This window comes from Callorhinus ursinus, unplaced genomic scaffold (genome assembly GCF_003265705.2).
Source record: "Callorhinus ursinus isolate GAN/ISIS: 27379988/994484 unplaced genomic scaffold, GSC_fseal_2.0 scaffold35, whole genome shotgun sequence".
Taxonomy (NCBI): domain Eukaryota; kingdom Metazoa; phylum Chordata; class Mammalia; order Carnivora; family Otariidae; genus Callorhinus; species Callorhinus ursinus.
Window position 1 is genome coordinate 6015844 of NW_027397097.1, and position 10601 is coordinate 6026444.

General features: G+C 46.8%; 1 long non-coding RNA gene across 1 annotated transcript; it reads right to left on the reverse strand.

The window, feature by feature from the left end:
• Nucleotides 1-970: 970 nt before the first annotated feature.
• On the reverse strand, nucleotides 971-1933 carry LOC112840859 (uncharacterized). The gene is made up of 2 exons (XR_012374478.1): nucleotides 1817-1933; nucleotides 971-1584 (listed from the first exon to the last, which is right to left on the reverse strand). It is a non-coding gene; the product is annotated as an uncharacterized lncRNA (long non-coding RNA).
• Nucleotides 1934-10601: the final 8668 nt, after the last annotated feature.

The following is a 10601-nucleotide window of genomic DNA, read 5'->3' on the forward strand; positions in this document are numbered from 1 at the left end:
TCGGAGTCGAAGGCAGACATTCACCGACTGAGCCACCCAGGCGTCCCAGTCTAATTCATTCTTTACAACAATCCTATGAAGTACAAATACTTAGCCTCATTTTATAAAGTACTTGAGGTTCAGAAAATTTAAATGACTAAGGGTATGAATCTAATAAGAAGTGCAGGATTTTATACATTGTATCTCCCCATATCAGGAAGTGGTCTATGAGAAGAAAAACCCAGCCTCTGACCCATTCAGAGTCAAAGAATTCCTCTCTGGACAACTCCTGCCCGTGTTCCCTCCACCCCCATATCCCGTTCTTCCCAGCATATCGCCAGTCCCTCCCCCCCCAACCTCATTCCCCCCTGTCCCCTCCTCTCCATCCCTAAAACCCACCATTGTCCACCGGTTCAAACTGATGTTGACCACCCACTGAATTAGAACAAAGAGCCAAGGACCTTAATTCCAACCCCCCCCCACCTCTTCCCACCTTCCCTATCCCTCAGCCTCTTGCCTCCAGACAAGAGTCTCCCCTCCCCCTCTGACCACCCACAGCTCTTCCCTACTCTGATGAACCTGATTGCTTGACCTGGGATTTAGCATATGCCTTTCCCAGATGGGAGCTCTTTGAGCAAGGGTCTGGTCTTTCATGTCTATTTCCCCAGCAGCTCCAGGGAAGTTTTCCCTAGTGGTGTTTAGCACTTTCTATCTCATGTTATTTATTTTTTTTATTTTTTAAGGTTTTATTTTATTTTTTTAAAGATTTTATTTATTTATTTGAGAGAGAAAGAATGAGAGACAGAGAGCATGAGAGGTAGGAGGGTCAGAGGGAGAAGCAGACTCCCCGCAGAGCAGGGAGCCCGATGCGGGACTCGATCCCGGGACTCCAGGGTCATGACCTGAGCCGAAGGCAATCACCCAACCAACTGAGCCACCCAGGCGCCCAAGATTTTATTTTATTTATTTATTTATTTTTTGGGGGGGAGGCTTAAGAACTTTCCTAGGGGTTCATGTTTATTTGGCATTTGACCCAGAGTCCTACCCATGGGCAAGGGCACAGACTGGGTCTCCTACCCCTCATTCAATTCAGTCTCTGTTAATCCACCAGCCCAAACCAGCCCAAAGCCCCCCACCCCTGCCCCCAGCAGCAGTCCAAAGGTGAAATGGCTCAGGGACACGCTGTGGTCTCTCAATAGTCCGCTGAGTCTCAGAGTTGGAGGGTGGGGAGTATCTTAGGTTCTGTCCATTTAGTTCCGTAACAAAAAATAAGCAGTTGCAGGAGGCGGGGAGGAGAGACAATGGCAGCCATGCATCTTGCTACGTCTTTATAGCCGTGTCTCTGGATTTGTAGGCCACTCCTCGACTTTTCAGCTCTCGCACAATTCCTTGGGGAAGGCGACCAGTGACTGACACTGCATACACACCTGGCTTAAAGTTACTGACTCGCTGCCACTTGGAGACCCAGCTGTCCTCTGGACTCATCATCGCAATGATTCCGTCAAAGGAAGAGCCGGTGCAGTCATATACCATCTCCCGGGTACCCTTCATCTGAAGGTATGCATCACAATTGTCGCAACCATCATATTCAAACTGGGCTATAGTCTTTTTTTTTTTTTTTTTTAAAGATTTTATTTATTTACTTGAGAGAGAGAGAATGGGAGATAGCACGAGAGGGAAGAGGGTCAGAGGGAGAAGCAGACTCCTCGCCAAGCAGGGAGCCCGATGTGGGACTCGATCCCGGGACTCCAGGATCATGACCCGAGCCGAAGGCAGTCGCCCAACCAACTGAGCCACCCAGGCGCCCCAAACTGGGCTATAGTCTTGACCAACGAACACAGCAAACAAGCCCGCAGATGCCGCAGGTCCTTCGGCACTGTCTCCAGGGCCATCCTCTCTGACAAAAGAACAGCAAAGGACTGGGCCACAGATTCCTCAGCCGCAGGAAGTAAACCCCAAGATTTTACTTTTAAGTAATCTCTATACCCAATGTGGGGCTCAAACCCACAACCCCAAGATCAAGAGTCTCACACTCTACTGACTGAGCCAGCCAGGCACCCCTCTATCTCATGTTATAAAGGACCTGTTTTATTCTCCTTTATCTCCCCAGATCTCAGCTCAGGGCCTTGCACAGAATGAGTAACAAATATTTAATGAAAGAATCCATTTTCACCCAAACCATTTCCCGTGCTGTGCTTGGAGTAATTTCAGTTAATGTTTACTGATCTGCTTTAAAGCACAGCCCTCCTGTTCTGGGCCAGCCAAGCCACTCCCTCCATCTCATTCTGCAGGCTCAAGCAGAGGGCCTACCATGCATCTGGTACCTTCCTGGGCATAGTCTCCTTCAGAAACCTCCTGAAAGTCTGGCCCCTAATAACAAGCACTAATATTCACATAGCTCTTTCAGGTTGAAGCAGCACTGTCAGACCCATTTGATCTGCCCAGCCACTCAGTGAGTGCTACAGGTGTCATGATCCCCACTTTGCCGATATGAAGACCGAGGTCCAGAGATATCAAATGATTGACCCTCGTCCACACAGAAAGTCTCCAGAATTGAATCCAACTTCTCTCAAGCGAGAGCCCTTGCTTTTCTACTACAGAAATCTTCATGGGAGTTGACAGGTCAGCATGGTGTAGAAGGAAAGGCTGCTGGCTTGGTGTAAGTCAGCCTCTGAGTCTGAGTTTCAGCTTCATCGCTTAGTAACTGTGTGACTTTAATCAAGTCGTTAGCTTCCCTAATCCTGAGTGTTTCATCTCCAAATGAGGCAGTAACATCTACCTCACAAGGTGATGAAGAGTCAAAGGATAAAAAAAAATGTGTATGGGGCGCCTGGGTGGCTCAGTCAATTAAGCATCTGCCTTTGGCTCTGGTCATGATCCCAGGGTCCTGGGATCGAGCCCCGCATCGGGCTCCCTGCTCCGCGGGAAGCCCGCTTCTCCCTCTCCCACTCCCCCTACTTGTGTTCCCCTTCTCGCTGTGTCTCTCTCTGTCAAATAAATAAATAAAATCTTTTAAAAAAATGTGTATAAACTGCCTTACACACAGGACTCAGTAAGCATGAGACCCTTACCTGGCCCCACCATGCCTTTCCCCCACCCTGAATCTCTGTGACAATAATCCAATACTCCAAGTTCTGTGCCCTAAACTATTAGTCTTTGCATGCAGGGGATTGCTCACCCGCAGAAGATGACACTGGGTTCAGCACAAGGGACAAATGTATATTAATTTCCTCATTCCTGGGCGCAGTTCTTTATTTTCCTCTGGTTGGTTGCTTACCTTCTCTGAGACTTTTAAGAGCATATATGTTTGGGTTTGCCCATAGCCTGATGTGGCCCGCTTTGGCTACAGAGCATGGTTTCAGCCTTCCTCTGCCACACGGAACTCTTTCCCCCACCCACCAGCTACCAATCTACAAAGGAGTCTGTGGTTCCTTGAAGCCCACATCACCCTCAAGGGAAATTTTTTATAGCTGTTTTTAATCTCAGAAACCATTCCCTGCCAGACAAATAGTCTATCAGTCCATTTCTGAAGACTTAACTAAGTGTAAATGATGGGGGCAGGCCAGGTCCTAGGACCCAGAGGGGGCCCTACAGGACTAGTCAAGAAGATCCCTGGCTGCACACAGGATGGATATGAAATGTCAGCTAGCAGGAAGTGAGAGCAGAGTTTACCTTAGGTATAGACAGAGAGTGCAGATACAGAGTGTCTGGGAGACTCAGAAAGGAAAGGAGGGGTCTCAGGATTTTTACTGAGGATTGTGGTCTGGTGTACCTGTCCTCTCAGGCATCTAGGAACCCCTTAGAACAAAGACGGGGGCCCAGGTGTCACTCCTTGGAGCCCAGGCACATGATCGTGGAGATGTTTAGCCCAGCTCGGGTGGTCTGGGATACAAATTGATAGCTGCCTCTGCTCATTCTCACCCGGTCCCTCCTTAGATGTTTTCTGTTTAAAAAAAGGCATTAACTCCTTGTCCCTTACAAGGAGGACGTGCACTATTTGCATTCGGAGGCATGTGTAAAGTGGGATTGCAGGTTCTAGCAAGAACAGAAGCAGGGAAAGGAGCAAAAAGCAGGTTTTCATGCAGTCCTTCAGTTTCCCTATCTCACAAAGTCACGTGGCTCACACCTGTAATAATTACTATAATGACTACATCTGGCAGTTACTGGGCATCTATAAGGTGAGAGCATGTGTATAGTGCTTTATACACATGCTCTCACCTTATCCTTACGACAAAATGTTGGGATGGGTGGTTATCTCCGCTTCAAAGATGAGAAAACTGAGCATTAGAAAGGTTTGGTGACTGGCTCAAGCCTACACTAGTCGCAGAGCCGTGGTTCAAAACCCTGTCTGATTGCAAAGCTCGACTCCTTTCCCTGCCCTAAGAAGTTCCCCAGCCTGTTAACGGAAGATACAAACCCAGAAACAAATACTTCATTCCTTGCAAATGTCCCTTTTTTCTGATTATAAAATCTGGTTCTGAATACAAAGTCCTCCTCTGGGGGAGGAGGAGTAAGGGCTGAGATGAGAGGAAGATTTACCTTTTGAGTACTTTTTTTGTACTTGGTGCATTTTTTTCTACCTGTGTAATTTTTTTTTTTTAACCTAACAAAGGTGGCTGAGGGATAGAATATGGCACCCAAAATGTGCCACTTTGGCAAGTGGATTATTTTATGCTGAAGGCAATCAAGACCCAGCAGACTCAGGAAAAGCTTTTTACCGCCCCCCACCCCCACAACTGCCTAAAAGAATGGAGAAAGGGGGCTTTGTAACCAGGAAGAGAGCTATTACCTAAGATCACATTTTCATCTGAGAGACTTACCTGCATGGCAGGGCAAACATTTGTTTACCAAACATTTGCTCTTATCTTTCTTTCTTTCTTTTTTTTTAAAAGATTTTATTTATTTATCTGACAGAGAGACAGCGAGAGCAAGGAACACAAGCAGGGGGAGAGGGAGAAGCAGGCTTCCCGGTGAGCAGGGAGCGCGACGTGGGGCTCGATCCCATCATGACCTGAGCCGAAGGCAGACGCTTAACAACTGAGCCACCCAGGTGAGAACCTTTCTGTGAATTGCCTTCCTCAGCCCCACCCTTTTGAAATCCTTGTCCTTAGCTTCGAAAGGTATAGAAGCCTCAACTGCGTGGTTGCTTTTGAATCTCCTATCTTTTGGGGGACTTGTTTTTCTCCTATTAAGCTATCTTTTTATTATAGGTGGGGTCTCAGCCAAGAACCTAGAAGAATAGAGGAATAATTATTTTCCCATCCTTACAATAGTTTTAAAAACCAATTAAAACGTAGTAGAACATTTAGAAAATACAGCCAATGATTTAAAAAATCTTTCTTAATCCCAATACTCACTTCTGACTTTTTTCTTTTTTTTAAAAAGATTTTTATTTATTTATTCATGAAAGACACAGAGAGAGAGAGAGCGAGAGAGAGGCAGAGGGAGAAGCAGGCTCCCAAGGAGCAGGGAGCCCGATGAGGGACTCTATCCCAGGACTCTGGGATCACGACCTGAGCCGAAGGCAGACGCTCAACCATCTGAGCCACCCAGGCGCCCACTTCTGACTTTTTTTCTCTAAGTGTGCGCTTAAAATGGGATCACATTTACACATACTGCTTTGTAACCTGTTTTCCCCACCCCACCCCTCCGCCCGCTTATCTGCATCTCACGGACGTACTACCGCATCTTTTCATGTGCATGATACAGATCTGATGGTACTGATGGCGTTCAGGTGGTTTACAAGCCCTTAACACTAGGAGAAAGCTGAGATGAATTTTTTTGAATAGGAATCCTGTGCACGCCCTGCTCAGCTCAGGGCTGACTCTCCTCACACAGAGGCAGGAACCGCGCAGGCTCAGGGCAGGGCCTGCGGGGGCCGGGGGCAGGCGCTGGTGCCCGCGTGATTCCCGCGGAGAGCTCTCCTGCTGGGCTAGAGCTGGGCAGAGCAGAGGTCAAGTTGCAGAGGTTCCTGGAGGGACACCTCCCTGCTACTCTGGCTCTATGCTCAGCGGCACCTGCGGGTAGGCATCCCAGCCAGCAGGGAGTGACAGACCAGGTCATGCCAGTGCCCAGGGCTTGCTGGACTTCAGAGCTGAGGGTGTCCACAGGCGTGGGTCAGTCCCTGTGACAATGACCGAGGTTCCTGTAAGGGGAGGCCCCCAGAAGGCCAACTGGCTTGGGAGGCGGCTGTCATCACGGATGGCGGTGAAATGACCCGAAAGATTTAGGATGTTGCTGGACCCCAAAGTGCCTGCTCTATGTGTTCTTATTGAAGTCTTTAAAAAATTATAAAATATGGCATACACAAAAATAGAATAATATAATTAATCTCTATGTACTCTTTACCCAGCTTAGACACATCTTAGTATTTTCCTATATTTGCTTTCAGCTCTTTTGTTCTTTAAGAAATGAGGCATTAAGGGACACCTGGGTGGCTCAGTCGGTTAAGCAACTGCCTTCGGCTCAGGGCATGATCTCAGGGTCCTGGAATCAAGCCCTGCATCAGGCTTCCCTGCTCAGCGGGGAGCCTGCCTCTCTCTCTCTCTCTCTCTCTCTTTCTCTCTCTCTCTCTCTCCTTCTGTTGCTCCCCCTGCTGTTCTCTCTCTCTCTCTCTCTCTCTCTCTCTCTCTCTCTCTTCAAAAAAAAAAAAAAAAAATCTTTAAAAAAAAAAGTGAGGCATTAAGTATACAGTTGAGTGTCTGTATAACCTCCCTATGTGCTCTCTATCTCTCTATCAAATAAATAAATAAAATCTTCTTATCTATGCCTAGAGGCCATTGCCATCTTGAATTTGGGGCTTATCAATTTATTAACTGAATGTGTGTTTTCAACGCTTCTAGTACATATGTATTTAGCCACAAAAATAGATGGTTTGTTTTGCATGGTTTAAACTTCATATGAGCCGTGTCCTACTGTGACTATTCTGCAAACTTCCTTTTTCTTCCCCTCAATCTTATGTTTTTGGGAATCATTCAATATACCTGTTATATACGATTTCATTTTGTGATTATACTCCAGTTTATTTAAACATCCTTCTGTTCAATAAATAATCATGGCAATGAACACTCTTGTACATGCCTCCTAATACATAGATGTGAGGGGTTTTAGCATATGTTCCTAGGAGTGTGTGAATCATGCTGAAGGTGTATGCACATCTTCATCTTTGCCAGACATTGCTCCCTGGAGTGACTGTCTCTCATTTGACATTCCCATCAGCAGTGTATGAATGTTCATGTTCTACACAGTTGCCAAACTTGATTTATCTCTTTTTTTAAAAAAGATTTTAGGGCGCCTGGGTGGCTCAGTTGGTTAAGCGACTGCCTTCGGCTCAGGTCATGATCCTGGAGTCCCCGGATCGAGTCCCATATCGGGCTCCCTGCTCAGCGGGGAGTCTGCTTCTCCCTCTGACCCTCTTCCCTCTTGTGCTCTCTGTCTCTCATTCTCTTTCTCTCAAATAAATAAATAAAATCTTTAAAAAAAATAAAAAAATAAAAAAGATTTTATTTATTTATTTATTTATTTGAGAGAGAGAGAGAGAGAGAGAGAGAGGGAGAGAGAGAGAGCACGAGTGGTGGTGGGGTGGGGTGGTACAGAGGGACAGGCCGACTCTGCACTGAACAGGGAGCCCAACACAGGGCTCGAACCCAGGACGGTGAGATCATGACCTGAGCTGAAGGCATGCTCAACCAACTGAGTCACCCAGGTGCCCCCAAACTTGATTTCTGTTTAATAAAGCCTTAAGAAGTTTCTTTTTTAACCCAGTTCAAGTTTCATCTCTTCCATTTGCCCTCAATTTTACCTTGTATGAATTATTTTGCCTCTCTAGGCCTTGGTATTTTATTTTATTTTTAAGATTTTATTTATTTGTCAAAGAGAGGGAACACAAGCAGAGGGAGCGGCAGGCAGAGGGAGAAGCAGGCTTCCCGCTGAGCAAAGAGCCCGATGCGGGGCTCGATTCCAGGACCCTGGGATCATAACCTGAGCTGAAGGCAGATGCTTAATCGACTGAGCCACCCAGGCATCCCTTATTTTATTTTTTTTAACAATTTTATTTATCCGTTTATTTGAGAGAGAGAGAGAGAACAAGCAGGGGGAGGGGCAGAGGGAGAGGGAGAAACAGACTCCCTTGCTGAGCAAGGAGCTCGACATGGAGCTCAAGCCCAGGACTCCAGGATCATGACCCCAGCCAAAGGCAGATGCCCAACCAACTGAGACACCCTGGCGCCCCTAAGCCTTGGTATTTTAATCTGCAAAGTGGAATAATGATCTTACTTTGCTAGACTGAGAGAATTAAATGAAAGAATGCATATAAAAATGCTTGCTTAAGGATGCCTGGGTGTCTGCCTTTGGCTCAGGTCATGATCCCAGGGTCCTGGGATCGAGCCCCGCATTGGGCTCCCTGCTCTGCGGGAAGCCTGCTTCTCCCTCTCCCACTCCCCCTGCTTGTGTTCCCTCTCTCACTGTCTCTCTCTGTCAAATAAATAAATAAAATCTTTTAAAAAATAAATAAATAAAAGTATTTTAGAAGCCACCACCTGGGTGGCTCAGTCGGTTAAGCATCTGCCTTTGGCTCAGGTCACGGTCCGAGGGTCCTGGGATCGAGCCCCGCATTGGGCTCTCTGCTCCGCGGGGAGCCTGCTTCTCCCTCTCCCTCTGCCTGCCACTCTGCCTACTTGTGCTCTCTATCTCTCTATCAAATAAATAAATAAAATCTTTAAAAAAAAATATTTTATTGTGACCGGAGTGTGGGATGTGGCAACAAGGCCAGAGAGATGGGTAGGGTCCAGGTCCCAGAGAGCTTTGTCAGTCACATCGAGGAGTTTGGACTTTTTCCCCACAGGTAGTGGAAAATCACTGAAATTTGAGTGATGATTCAGAGGAGGGCTTTGATAGTTTTGAATTTAAGAAAGAGCCCTCTGGCAGCTGCAGTGGAAAGAATAGCAGTGGGACCCGAACAGGGCAAGGGCTTCCTCAGGGCTGTGAGGGAGGGTACAGGCAATGAGGACCTGGACAGAGACAATGGCAGTGAGAGAAGGAGAGAGGTGGACAGACTGAAGAGCCCAGGCGATAACTGATTGGATATGGCTGGACAGGGATAGGGAGAAGTCAAGCCTTCTTACTTTAGTGAACTGGGTCAATGGTTGTGAATTTCACTGTAGTAAGAAACCACTGGAAGAGAAACCAATTTGGAGGGAGAACGAGGAGATCACCTTGTGACACACTAAATTTGAGATCCTCCTGAAATATAGAGAGATGTCCAAAAGACAGTTGGAAATGCAGGTATGGAGTATCCTGCTAGTCGACCACTCAACATGCTCTTCCCCTTTGTCCCTAACAGAAGCCAACTTTGTTTGGGACAGTGATGTGCCTAGTTAAAACACCCACCCTCCTAGACTGTCTTGCCAGTTTTCCCAGACTCTATAATTGGTCGTGAGATCCGGTTCCGCCCAATACACTCTAAGTGGACATCACTGGGTGGAGGTTCCGGAAAAGCTATTGTTTTCCTGATAACAATGGACAGGTCCAGCTGGCAATTGCCTTTTACCCCTGTCCTTCTTCCTTCTTCTTGCCTAAGCAGAGTAGTAATGCTTGGACGAGATGCAGCCATTTTGTGACCATGAGGATGAAGGCTCTTAGCGTACTAAGGGAAGCAGAGAAGAAAAACAGGATTTTGGCATTGTGGAGCTGTTGTATGGCCCTGGGCTGTCTACCATCTGAGAAAAATAAACCCTAATTTAGTTAAGCCACTGGGATTGGTTTTCTGTCCCCTGCAGCAAAACATGATCCTAATTGATTAGGGCTAAAAGGCTCCAGGGATAAAGCTCTGGAGACAGATCTAGGTTAGACAGAGATTTGGGTCAGCATCTAGATGGTAACTGACAGTATTTGGGTGGACACAAGAAAACCAGCACCGGAATAGGCACAGATGTAAATGATTCTTATAAGTTGAAGGACAGAGGGCTCAATTTGTAGGCAATTTTGAAAGGAGGAATTCCTGTTCACAGGGAGTGTCTTTACGTTACTTTTTGATTGTTGATGTTTCCATAACCTCATTCAACACAAAACAATCAATTTAGGGCTATTCAATTACTATTCAACAACTTTCCAGGTGTTTACCCAAGGGCAGTGACTGTTCATATGCGTGGCAACTTACCTGAGGGGGGCGGGAGCGGGGGGGGGGGGGGGTTGTTGTGTGTTTGGTGCTCAGGAGGTGACTTGGTAAACCTCAGTTCTCTGTTTTCCATGAAGCAAGTGCCCTTGGAGTTCCTTTTGGAAAGACTGGTATGAGGACTGCCCAGGACCTGTATTGCAGTTTAACCTGACGGTCCTATCTTTTGCCAAGATTACTTGCCACACTATCCTAATTAATTAGAAGTTCGATCAGGCTAATTTTCCTGATTCCTCTCTTCTCCCTGCCCTGCCCCCTACAAAAAAATCCGAAAACCAGGAATCTATTTACCCTAACACATGGAAACATGTTATGCCCTTTCTTGAACACTTCTGTTGTCTCTAGGATAAAGCCCAAACGCCTCATCCCAGTGTCTCAGGCCTCAATCTTTCCATCCTCAGTTCCTGTTGAATGTCCTCACCTCTCCCCCCATCTCTGCACACTGGTAAGC